Source organism: Pleurodeles waltl, chromosome 1_1 (assembly GCF_031143425.1).
Source record: "Pleurodeles waltl isolate 20211129_DDA chromosome 1_1, aPleWal1.hap1.20221129, whole genome shotgun sequence".
In the NCBI taxonomy this organism is placed as follows: domain Eukaryota; kingdom Metazoa; phylum Chordata; class Amphibia; order Caudata; family Salamandridae; genus Pleurodeles; species Pleurodeles waltl.
This window is the reverse complement of record NC_090436.1, coordinates 554,602,786-554,615,397: the sequence shown is the minus strand read 5'-3', so window position 1 is coordinate 554,615,397 and position 12,612 is coordinate 554,602,786.

Below are 12,612 nucleotides of genomic sequence, written 5' to 3'. Positions count from 1 at the left end.
TTTTGTGCTGTGCACATGTGAGGACAAGACTTGGAGAGGCGCTTGTAAGGTGATGAGGAGGGTGTGTATATGTGTGGGCCTGGAGTGTGTGCTTGTGGTATGGTGGCTATGACTTGTTGTCCAGGGCTATCCCTCCATTAGGGCAGAGGAACATTGCCACCCCTTCAGCAGTGGCAGCTGCAAACCTTTGAAAGAAAAGGACAATAAACTTTGTTTATTAGCCTTTTCTTTAAATGTGCGGGGCCACAGGAGTGATGAGCAGCAAGGGGGAGTGCTCAGTACTCCCCTTCATTGCACATGTACGTTTGGCCAGCCGTCTTGGGCCGCCCAGACATACATGTGCGGTAGGTGGACTTGAGAGAGCCTGCACAGGCTCCCAGTCTGCTTGGGAGCACCCTGGCTGGGCGCTCCCAGCCAATCCTGATGCTGCTTTGAGAAGCGTCAGGATTTCCCACAGGGCAGGCTGGGAGCCTGTGCTTGCAGCAAGAAGGAAGAGGAGTGGCACGGGAGCAGCGTGGAACAAGGTAAGTGATTTTTTTATTGTTTTTTTTTATTTTAATCTTTATTATTACCCCCCACATGCCGCCCTGCCCCTACAAACCCCGCAAGCTATTCTTGCCTGTTGTTTCTAACAGAAATCAGTATCACAGAAAAATAATCTCTTTTGAGAGCTTTGCATGTAGTTCTTTGTAAATGGCAGGTTTTCTTTGCTCTGCCACAACAACACAATGCTGGTCATTTTAAAAACAGTGAAGACCATCGACCCTCCTTTTACCACGGTGTCTCTGAACGCAGCAACAGACAAGAACACATTTGGACGAAGTGATCCAAGCATTCGCAGGACAATTATGGCCAGCCTAGAAGATGATATTTAGGGTTTGTTTCTTTGTTTTATTTTGTTCCAACTTTTTATTGGCAATTTTAAGGGTAAGCATAGAGAGCAGGAAATAACATAAGCAAATCATAGCATCTAGGTAAGAAGACATTTGACATTGCTATGAGGTATGAATCATTGATGAGTGGACAGGCCTTTGGTGTCTCCTTAGGCCACCAGTGGTCCTGCAGCAGTTCTCTGATGTTTGCTTTTAAATTTGATGACAAAGCTAAACAATCGGTATACACAAAAGATGTGGAGGAGATGAGATCACTCTATTGATCACAACCACTTTGGTTGTGATCCTGTCACTAGGTATTTTTAATTCAACTGGATTCCATTATTATCCAGAAAACGTTATCTAAGAACTCCCTCTGGGGTGAGTCTGCCCTGGTGGCCCTGTCCTACTCGGGCATGACACTATTGAGTGTGTGAGACTACCTATTCTATAAGAAGGAATCCCCTGGATGGGTTTCAACAGTCCCAAATAGAGACCCAAAACATTGGCAGAATCACAACCAAAGTGGTTGTGACCGATAGAGTGATCTTATCTCCTCTACACCTTTTGTGTATATTGTTGATGTTGGTAGGACGTGCGGAGGTTTTACTTCTCATCTCTCTTTTTGTGTAAGGGAATAGCTGAACAATCAGCACTGGAGCACAGAAGTCACTGTGGCAGTCGCCATGGATGAAGTTATTATTGAGTACCTGATGCAAGGTTGAATGAAAGCCTGTTTTTCTCCTAGGGTGCGGGATCTCACACTGACAAGGTGTCCGAAGCATGCCATCTGCAGTGCTCACACTGCATAGTGCACTGTCCCATAACATGTCCGTGGCAATGCAGTGAAACATTCTATCAAGCTATTACTGTCAATTACCACAGGAAATACCCATCTATCTATTCTGTTCCTCCTAAATACGTCCTTCCCCATTCTATGATTCCCCTCCTGAATCAATCAATCCATCAATCCATCCATCCGTCCCCTACGAACCCCTGTAATTCATCAAAGTTTAATGACTGTGTAACACAGGCATTTTATATTTCCTCTTGTTTGTTAAATTTGTATCCGTTGTGAATTTAAACTTCTGTAACTGTGAAACTGACAATCAGAGCTGCATTTTCATGTCCATTAGTTACTGGGTGTGTGGTGTTCTTCATAGGGTGTTTTTTGTGTTCCTGTTTTCTTTAACTCACAGTATGTCAGACACCTGAGCTATTATAGACTGTATCTGTGTTTTTACTAACGTTAAAAGTAAGGGAGGCATCTCCCTTCTTCGTAGGTTTGGTCTTTAAGCAGGATATTACACATTAACCATACTTTTTTATGAGCAAATTTTGCTGTTGAAAAATGGCCTGCAAATTCTAATTTTTACACATTATCATGAAATAGGCTCATTCCGAGTCCTATTGTAACTCAGATGTATGAAGTTTCCACCCACATTGTGATTACAAGTTTATAAAAAAATCCAACACATCAGATAATTTTCTTACTTCACACGTCACTTATAAAACCCATGGAGATGTAAACGAGATGTAAATTAGGATAGTTAATTGGAAATTGGTGCACCTTCACGAAAACCTGAGCTTTGCAGCTCAAGGTATTCTGGGTGCAGTGTAACCGCCTTATTATTATTTTTTTGTGAGTACTTTGTTCTGAATCGGGGTACTTAAGTTGTAAACAATGGACATATCTCCATTTGTGTGGCAGTGGGGGACCAAATTATGATGCAGGATTTACAAAATTGGGCATTAATAAGACAAGTTATGCAGCATTATGTGGCGCATTTTGTGAAAGTATTGTCTCAATATTTTGTCATTTTTTTAAGGTCAAGTGCGCAAGCGCTCTGACGTATTGTAATCTAACTGTGGGCTTTTAACCACTCACACTAGACGCCGATCACTAGAACTTGTTAATGGGCTTGCCTTTCACAAATCCTTTGTTATCATTGGTAAATGCTTTATGTTTGCCCCTCCTTGGGGCAGTTTTGTTATCCCCTTGGCCAATGACACTCTTACATGGATAATTGTACATTTGCTGATACTTTTGACTGCGAGCAAACTTCTTTTTCCTTTTGTGTCTTTTCTTCACGCTCATGCTCATGATGGCAGTGGCTCTTTGAATCAGCCTGCTTATGTCAACTGTTTTACTTTTAATTTCCAATTTATATGGCAAGAAAGGTCTAGTTAGAAATTTACAATGATAATAGCTCTGACTCAAGCAAACGTAAGACCCATTGCATTGCAAATGCTTGTTTACATATGTCAACACTATATGGCCAAAGGTTTCACTTCAAAAGAACCAGTTAGTCACTAACGTACAGAAAGAAGCAGCAGAAAGGTGACCATTCAACCTTTGAAGGAACTTCACAGCAACACTGTTACTGTGTATTTAGTACCTTTTAATCAGTTTGGGTTAGAGTTTTCTTTCTTAGAATCTGCAGATTATGCAGCAGATGATGGAGATATGTGAATGTGGCAAATCTGTTATTATGTGATTCATCCGTTATCATGTGGCAGACGTTGTAACCTAAACATTGTATACTTCCAGTGGCCCTGCCTTTACTTTCTGTGGGGTTTGGACATTGAGAGTAAAATCTATCTGAGAAAAATGCTTTGAGATAAGGTGCAAATTCTATTTTTTTATAGTATCGATATTTGAATTTCCACCTAAAAAGTGATTTTTTTCACATAAATTGGCACAGTATGGTGCAGTTTTACTTATGAGAACATCTACTCCAGGGGCAGCAGGGGGACATTCTGGCATAGGAATGGCTTGAAGAGTAAGTAAAAACCCACAACGTTTGAGTTTGTGGGAAATTCTTAAACCTTAGCATAGCACATCCCAACTCAGTATATAATTGGAGATTTGCTTTTCCCAAATACAGTTGAAAATCTGAAATGTGCTCCCAGGCTTGGAAAGGGACAGCCCTAAGTGAGTTGGTGAACTAGAGGAAAAGAGTGCGTTGAAAACAATCCTGTAGAGGGAAATGTTTTAAATTACTAATGTGCATTTGCACATTATGTATGCATATGTAAATGTTCTCATGTTATATTTGTGCATGTGATTATGCTTTCACACGAGTAGGCTTGGACTTTAGATGCAGATTTGAACCACAATACAATTTAAATAATTCTCAAAAAATCAAATTTTACAGGGGTATTACAGTTCACAAATAGAATTTTTTTTAAACATTGAAATTCACAGAAAAAAACAAAGGTTACAGGGGTGCCATAGTTAAGCAATAAAATTTAAAAAAAACTTAGAAATTCACTGAAAAAAAAGTTTATAGGCACATTATAGTTAGGAAATAGAACTAAAAAAACATAGCAATACTCTGAAAAAACAAAGGTTACAGGGACGTTATAGTTAGGCTCACATTTAACCAGTCAAATTCAGCAGTTGTAAGTATCTGAGCTAACTATAACTTATGCTCCCTCCATGCACTGCTTGGAACCTCACATATTCCGTCACTCATGGCATGGTTAGTGACATGGTGACTGATGCCATCTCAAATGAAAGCAGCTCCAGTATAGAGCACCCTACAACACTAACACTAACAACACTCTAAATTTGCTCACCTCAAATGTCTGCTAGCACAGTTTAAAGGATAGGATTAACATAGTGTCAACCATGATTTTACCCAACAGAAATTCTACCTTAAAGTAGCAAGTTATGATTAGGATGGATACAAACAAGTAAATATATTTGTCATGGATACAATTTGGTTTGCCACATGGTGTTTTTTTTGTGACACTTCATCCATTTTTTCTGAATTCATTTTTCCCTACGGGTGCCATTATTTTGACATGTCTGTAGAACTGCCAAGGTTACTTAGGGTTATGGGCAAACTGCCTTTTCCTTTTCATACAGAAAACTTTCAGATTTACAATAAGTTGTGAGTTTAAATTGTGATTCCCAAGATATCAGACATGGGGGTCCCATCTCTTACCAATTGGAAAATTACACTTATTGTAAAAAGGCAAACCCAAAGTTATCTCATAGAAGAAATTGACCTTTTAGTAGTGAAAAATGAACTTAAGAGTTTTTCACTACTAGGACATGTAAAACTTAAAAGAACATGCACTATGTATTAAACACACATTACTCTGTCCTTGGCGTGTCTAGGGGCCTACTTTAGGAGTGACATATGCTTTAAAAAGGACTGTTTGGGCCTGGCTAAAGGGTTAACTTTCCGGATCAACATGCCACTTTAAAACTGCTCACACAAGCTCTGCAATGGCAGTCCTAAGTATTGTTTAACGGGCTACTTTAAAACTGCCCACACAAGCTCTACAGTGGCAGGCCGAGTCCTGTTTAAGGGGCTACTGAGGTGGGTGGCACAATCAGTGCTCAGGGCCACTAGTAGCATTTATTTACAGGCCCTGGGCACGTTTGGTGCACTTTACTAGGGACTTATAAGTAAATTAAATATGCTAATTGATAAATGTTTAATCAGAGAGCAGATGCACTTTAGTATAGATTAGCAGTGGTAAAGTGCCCAGAGCAAAACATGAGGTCTGAAGACAAAACAGTTAAGGGGAAACCATGGCAAAGATGCTAGGTATCACTATATATATATATGTATATATATATAGATAGATAGCTAGATAGTTAGATAGATAGATATAGATATATATATATAAAACGGTCGCCACTAGGTGGATATAGCTAGGACCTAGTTTCTATAGGAAAAAGTGTATTTTGTGATGAGAGAGAGAGAGAGAATTATTGCAACGGTCTCTCCATGCAATGACTGCTCAAAAAAACAAAATAAATAAGTTGGTTGTGGCATAATGGTAAATGTCACAGACTCTCACAATGAAAGTTGAGTGTTCTAGCCCAGGTGTGTCTGTGGTCATTTCCCTAACTTAAATGACTTTCTACTTCAAAAATGTAAGGCTCATAATAAAAGTTGATCTCATTCTTTTTTTTTCATTGACAAATACATTTTTTTCAATATGTCCAGAAATAGGTCATTCTAAGTATATCATACACCAAGGCCTAAAAAACTGTCTCTCTCCCGCTCACTCTTTCTCTCTCTCACAATTTCTCTGGTTCTCTCACTAACACACCCACTTAAACCCTTATACACCCACTCACAAATCCACTCACACCCTCAGTCATCCACTCACAGACCCACTCATACTCTCACACATTCACTCACAGACCCTATGGACCCCTCACACACCCACTCACAGACCCACATAGACACTGACACACAAACTAAGACACTAATGCACCCACTCTTACACCCACAGAGACACTCTTACAGCCACTCTCACCCCCAGATACACCCTCACACACCCTTTCACACACCCAGAGAGACAGGTCGTGGACAACTCCCTCCGTGCATGGCCGAAGGGACATGCTCAGTGTGGCATTGGATGGTGAGGGGAGTTGGTCACAGGGTCTGGCTGCAGGTCAGGCCCTGCGGCCAACCACTGCCATGCACGGCCAAAGGCCATGTGCAGAGGTGGTTGGTTTAACGTATAGTAATGAAAATTACTTTACATAAGAAAAACCCTAGAAATTCACTGAAAAAAACAAAAGGTACTGAGACATTAAAGTTAGGAAATAGAATAGAAAACACATAGAAATTCACTTAAGAAAACAAAGATTACAGGGACGTTATTATTAGGCTCCCATTTAAAATGTAAATTAGTAAAATATACGGAAGGGCACAAATTATAGTTACTTGAGACAACTAACTATAACAGGTGAATTTCTATGGTTTTGTACATTTTAAATGTGAGCCAACGATAACATCCCTGTTTTTTAAAAATATATATATATATTATATATATATATCTATATATATATATATATATATATATATATATATATATATATATATATATACACACACACACACACATTACCTACACATTACCTACAGGCACTCCCCAGTAGGTACTTAAAGTTAGAACCTAGTTTCCATAGGAAAGGCATTGTGTGTTGCCAATAAGTTTTGCAGTGTTTGATGCATCAAGAAAGTTTCCAAACTAGTATGCCACTCACTTCAAGCTGCTGTCTTGAAAGTTTCAGGGTGATCCATCAAATGGGGGCCAAGAAAAAAGAGGGCTCCCAAAACACGTTTTCTCCTTGCAATTTCCAAGAGGGATTTTGAACACGACTATAGCCCAGATAGATTCCCTCGCCTGGCACTTTGGATTGGACCATGCTGGCAACCTTTGTAGGTTGGTCTAGAGGCCATTATCGCTCCAAGGCGAATATAAAAATAAAAGTTATGCAAACTCTATTCGCCACCCTGTGGTCAAGTGCTCAGTTTATAACGGCCTCTAGTTTACCCCCTTATTTGATAGTCAAGCTGAGGTATAGGAGACAAAGCGGTAAAGCACCAACTAGGTTTACACCATGTAATACTGTAATGGACCTGTTTTGAAGCACTACCAATTTGGGTTGATACAGGAACCTACAGACATGCAAAGAGAGCACTTGATTCATTGGCCATTTTACACTTTGCTGATGAATATGCAGCTATACAGTAAACCAGAAAAGGCAGTATAATGAGGAGGGGAGGTAGGAGTGAGGGATAGAAGTGAAAAGGTGAAAGTGGATTTGCAATAAGAAGAAACAAACATAAATAAATCAGATATCCAAGCTGTAATTACTAGTGGCTCCTATGTCAGACTGTAGGCAGCATGGAGTTCCACAAGGCTGGTACCTGCACAGTGAAGCTGGCGAGATCTGGGTGCAGCGAGTAGCAGATATGAAAGACCTTAGGTTCCTAGGTGGAAAGTCTGTATGTGTCTATTTCTGTGTGTGTAGTGTCAGCCCTGTGATGAGTGCAGTGTGGGAGGACATTGAGTTCCTAGTTGAACAGTGTGTCTGTATCTGGTTTTGAAGGTGTTGGGATTTAGGCACAATAAGTAGTGTGGTGTGACAGCAGTGGTGCCTCCAGCAGTGAATTTTAAAAGAGGCATGCATTGGGCTACAGATAAAAGTGCTGGGACCACTTACAAATGCCTTATTACCTATTGGTGGTTACCAGTAGGTAGTTATATTTAGGACCTAGTTTCCATAAACATAGCATTTGTTATTTTGTAACTAAATTTAGCGCCCTTTGATGAATCTTCAGAAAATGTTCAAAACTAGTACACAAATCATTTTTTTTCACTGTCTGGAAAGTTTTGGGGTGATTTGTTAAGCAGAGGCTGAAAAAAGGGGGCACTAAAACTCATTTTCCCCATGTAATTCCCCATAAACACGACTACAGCCTCAATCGCTGAACAGAATTATACCAAATTTGGCAGAAAGCTAGATCTTGGTCCAGCAAGATCTTCTAATGGTTTAGATTAATGTATGATAATTAAGTATTTTTTGTTTCAAAATAGGGACATTAGAGTTAGGAAATACAATTTAAAAAAAACCTTAGAAATGTAAAAAAAAAAGTTTGCAGGGCCGATATAGTAAGGTCCACATTTTACACGCACAAAACCTTGGAAATTCAGCAGCAGTTATCTCAAGTAACTAGAAATCGTGCCCTAAGGTAACTACAAATCGAGTGGTGGTCTGCGTATTGTGCAAGATTTACTCTAGGTCTCACTTGTAGTACATTCACTAGTGTTGTGGGTCTTTTTTGGCTCTAGTTAGTTAAAAGTGTAGTTTTTCTAAAGCAATGGGTTTATTCTTTGGAGATTGCATGTCTGTCCCTCGTAAGCACCTCTTTCCTCTCCCATTTAGTAGATAATGTTTGCTGTTTTCCGGCCGCTCCCCCTGATCCCTCCCACATTTACTACTAAGGAAACTGACATGTGTGAGGATCATTCTATAGAAAATATAGGAACGGTGTAGGTGGAATTTCTACCATTAAGTTAGTGAACTGCTTTTTTTGTAACACGTAATAATCTTTTTTTGTTTTAACAAGATGTCTGTTACTATGCTAATATAGTCAGAAAATCGTACTTCAAGTCATTCTACTCACACATATGCAAATATTCCTTTTATGACCCAAATATTGGAAAAGCTCTACATTACTACATTATGCAGAATTACATCTGCATTTGATTTACATATTGTATCTCATCAACAACCTGAAAACAGTACCCAACTTGACAACACCATCACACCTGTCAAATTTAAATTCTAAACTGTGAGAAAGTGGTGAGAAAATACCTGACCTTTTCAAGCGAATAGGCATAAAACAAATACCACTGCAAATATAAATATAAAAAGAGCATGATCATAAACAACATTTGCTACGTGCTATATCTTGTCTCCATTGCTTTCAGACATGCAAAACGTTTATTGAAGTGCCTGCACAGTGATGTCATTGCTACTACAAAGTTAGTGCCAGATCACGAAGCCTATTTGTCATTGCAAAAAGCTTGATTCACAGAACTGGGCTGTTTGCCATCTCAAAAAGGCTTTTTCTGATGTATCGAACCCACGTTATGATTCAGTAACATCTTATCGAATCTGTTTGTGACCAGTTACCAGTTCAGCACTTGGAAGGGACATGTTTATGGCGTCCCTTCCAAATACTGAAATAAAATGGTATGTATTAATGTTTTGCAACCAAATTCTGATTGCAAACAATTAATCTATTACCACCTAGTTAAAGGAGGTGGTAAGCTATTCACAAATGGGAAGGGGTCCCCAAGGACCCCCTTCATCTTCGTGAATGTTGAAAAACATACTTTTTATGAGGAGGACCACTGCATACATTTAAATAATGAAAATGACACATTATTGTTTTTGTCTAAACACATTCCGTTTTGTTTGCATTTAAAGAAACAAACAAGCATTGGCAAAGCCTAAAGATTTATCTCTATAGGAATGTTGTATGGTAAACTGAAGCATTATACCTGAATAGCATATGCATTTGTGTGGAAGCAAAGAACTGTAGAATAAAATTGGTCTAGGTTAAAAGGTTATGTGACCGTTACTCTACTAAGACAGACCTAAATATCCATGTAGGTTAACAACTGCCTTGCTACCATCTGGGCTGCTGCCAGACAAAGACAAACACCATAAATTATCTAGTTACCTAAGACATTTTTCATCATCATCATCAACACAAGCTTTATGTGGTCAACAGGCCATCAAAGCAACACAAACAATAAAATATCATCATAAAATATAAACTAGTACGGTCCCATTTTAAAACCAAAAACTAATAATTAGTTTAAAACCCAATTGCCCAATCAAAAAGTCCCATCCAATCTCCTTTAAGATTCATTACTTACATAAAAATTACGTATATGCCATGCTGCCTCTAAAAACTTACTAACAGCATAAATTAATACTTTGGAGCTATGGCATTTTTAAATCCTCAAAGCTAGAACACATTTTCTCATTTTCATTTCCCGACAAATTTTGCGGATCCATTTGGACCTAGGGGATGAGTAAGCAGGGCAAAAAAACATAAAATGCTCAACTGTTTCAGGAGTAGCACCACACACGGGACATATATCAGTAGTGGCGGCTAATCCCCATCTACTCGTCAGAGTCTTCAAAGGCAGGGACCCAAAGCGAAATCTAGCATATAGTCCCTTGCCTAATATATCAGGTATTATATCTAAGTAGGGTTCAAACTGTGGATACCACTTAAAATCAATAAAAAGGTTGATTAATCATCCATGAGATTTGCGGCTCATATAGTCATTTCTTACATGAGACCATTATACAGACTTCAGTACTTTTGTGTGGCATTTCTCAAGTTTGTAGGGGTTCTCACAAAAATCTCCTAAGCCCAAGGTACAGAACCAACTAGATACATGCTTAACCCATGGGATAGTAACTGAATTTGGACAATTTAACAGTTCAAGAAGTGAGGTCTTGTATACATCCAATTCAGGAACAGTCCAGAGCCTTACCCAATATAATAAGGGTCTTAGGATGATTAAATCAACTTTTCGTTTTAGTCCCAAATCAAGAAACAATGGAGTCAGTGGGGCACTGGTAGGACATGCACACAAAGCCCTCGCAAAGCTGTTCTCACCAATGGTTATGCCATTGCTGTCATAAGATCCCCATACCTCTGCACCATAGACAGCAGCTCCCTGCGCCTGTGCCACACTTTTACACAATTACAATGTCATGCATGTGCCCATGAAAGTTAAAGCTTAGCCAGCTGGATAAGTAAACACAATTATCACAGCTGGTGGAGGGCAAACACCTTTTTGTGGTAGCATGCAACTGCTGTCCAGTCAAAACACAAAAGCTTGGCTCCCTACATGTGGACAGAGCCAACGCCCCTCTCTAGTGGCACTCACATAATTGCCGGGAACAGCTGCATTGCCAAGCTAAACCATGAACTAAAGATAAAATACAATTAAGATAAAAAATAGCTTTATTTGAAAGCACTCAGACATGGTGGTCTGCTGATCTCAGCAGGGCACCATCTCTGTGATGGCTGTGATTCCTAGTGTGTTACAACCTGATGAATGTTATTGAGGAAGGGCAAGTTGCAACCCACTAGGAATTGGTAATTCACAAATACATTTATTAATGCATTGATCAGTATGCAACATAGCACTCTGGTGGCAAATTGCAACCAATATTTTGTGACCAAATGTTTGTGCATCTGGCCTTAACTGCAAGCCCAACTTCTAGAAATCATAGTAGCGGCAAGTGAAAAAAAACAAATAAAAAGATGAATTTCTAGTTCTAGCCCCTATTAGACCTGACAGCCTCAGGGTGGTCACCCCTAACTTTTAGCCTGCCTCCCTCCACTTTTTAGATACTGATTTTGCTGATTTGAAGACTGCACACTTTACCACTGCTAACTAGTGCTAAAGTGCATATGCTCTCTCCCTTTAAACATGGTAACATTGGATCATAGCCAATTGGACTATTTAATTTACTTATAAGTTACTACTAAAGTGCACTATATGTGCCCAGGGCCTGTAGATTAAATGCTACTAGTGGGCCACCCACTTCAGTAGCCCCTTAACCTTGTCTCAGGCCTGCCATTGCATGGCCTATGTGTGCAGTTTCACTGCCAATTCGACTTGGCATTTAAAAGTACTTGCCAAGCCTAAAACTCCCCTTTTTCTACATATAAGACATATAAAACACCCCTACAGTAGGCCCTAGGTAACCCATAGGGCATGGGGCTATGTAGGGAAAAGGCAGGACATGTACCTGTGTAGTTTATATGCCCTGGTAGTGTAAAACTCCTGAAATCGTTTTTCACCGCTGTGAGGCCTGCTCCTTTCATAGGCTAACATTAGAGCTACCCTCATATACTGTTTGAGTGGTAGATTCTGATCTGAAAGGAGTAACAAGGTCATATTTAGTATGGCCAGAATGGTGATATAAAATCCTGCTTACTGGTGCAGTTGGATTTAATATTACTATTTTAGAAATGACACTTTTAGAAAGTGAACATTTCTCTGCACTTAAATCCTTCTGTGCCTTACAATCATCCACGTCTGTCTGGGTTAGTTGACAGCTCCCTTGTGCATTTCACTTCGACAACCCCAAACACAGGATGCTCAGTCGCACCTGCACACATCGGCATACTGAATGGGTCTTCCTGGGCTGGAAGGTGGAGGGCCTGACACTTACATGTCAAAGGACAGTGGCCTGCCCTCACACAATGGACTGCCAAATCCCCTATTGGGACCCTGGAAAACAGGATGGGACTGAAAGGGGACCTTGTGCACTTCTAAGCCACTCTTTGAAGTCTTTCCCACTTCAAAGTCACATTTGGGTTTTTGTGTGAGACACCGGCACTTTTGTTTTGCTAAAGATACAAATACTGGCTGA